The sequence below is a fragment of the Martes martes genome (assembly GCF_963455335.1).
Source record: "Martes martes genome assembly, chromosome: 10".
Lineage (NCBI taxonomy): Eukaryota > Metazoa > Chordata > Mammalia > Carnivora > Mustelidae > Martes > Martes martes.
This window is the reverse complement of record NC_137898.1, coordinates 30,088,975-30,090,322: the sequence shown is the minus strand read 5'-3', so window position 1 is coordinate 30,090,322 and position 1,348 is coordinate 30,088,975.

The following is a 1,348-nucleotide window of genomic DNA, read 5'->3' as shown; positions in this document are numbered from 1 at the left end:
GCGCTCTCCAAGGTGGAGAGTAGGACCAGGGTATCCCTTTGCTTTTTCTTTCCTCCTGGATCCTGGCTGCTCTTAACCTTCAGGGCAAATGAAATGATCAAGCAAAGGGAAATGATGGTGCCTACTTCAGTCCCAGGAATGGCACACAGACACAGACCCAGGGAGCTGGAACAGACACATGACAATCCCTAGCCTTTCCTTGCTGGGGTCCCCCTCAGAAAGAGGAGAGCAAATTTATTCCAAAGGACCATCTCCAGACTTCTTTGAATCACTGTCATGGCACCCAACTCATGAGCTCGGCTGGCCCCCGGAAGCCAGAAAGAACGCACCTAGGAAGGAATGTGGAGCCAAGTAGTGAGTCGTCAGTGGCCAATTACCTGTAAAATGTACACAGATGGTTGGTGGGAGACATAATTGCTCTGAGTCTCTCTGTGATCTCTTGAAGGTATGGTTATGGTAAATACTGGTCCACACACTTGGGCACTTCATTTTAACAACATTTCAGTGTTCACATTTATGCATGGACAAACTCATATTTAAGGAGAGGCCATCTGACTCCTCAGAACTGAAATAAAGTTTCACAACAGTTTCATTGCCAACCCCTCCTCCAAACCAAAGAGCTCTGGCAAACTCTTGAAAGTAAAGGCACTCCAGGTTCCCTGGTCTCTGAAATGGGCTATATGAGCTTGCTCTGGATCTGATGGGCCTTTACTGAACACACGGAGAGTTTGCTTTTGTCTTTGGTGCCCGCTCCATCACCCAGCTCCTCAGTCCTGGTAGCTAAAGCCTTTAGGAGACCCAGAGGGCCCGTGGGAGCCACATCCCTTGAAGCCACATCTCCAGTGATGCCAACACAACCTAATGAAAAATCAGGTTACCACCGAGATGTCTTGCTTATGGGACATTTGGAAACAGTTGGATTTGGGACGTAAGGTCTACGAGTAAGCCAGACATTGGATTACATTATTCACGCTTCACCCTACTCTGCTAGGATTCATGATGGCAAAGCCAAAATCTGTTTGCCTCCTCCTGGAGTAGTCCCTTTCCTAGGTCAAGCAGGGTAGCATTGAGAGAAAGGGCCTGGAAAGTCTTTAGACTGTGAAAACAAAGGGCTGCCAAATTGCACAAATTTCTTCATATATTGACATTTAGGTGCTTTGGAAACCAAAAGTTGGCTTCTTTTCAATTTAAGATTATATCTCCAAAACTGGTAGGTCCCAAACTAGCCTTCGGTGCGTGGGGGACCCATTCTTCAGAATGAGTCCAGGCAAAGAAACCAAAGGCCGAGACCAGAAATTAGATGCCACAAGTGAGCAGAAACAAAGGCTTAAGGAGGGCCACAGGGCCG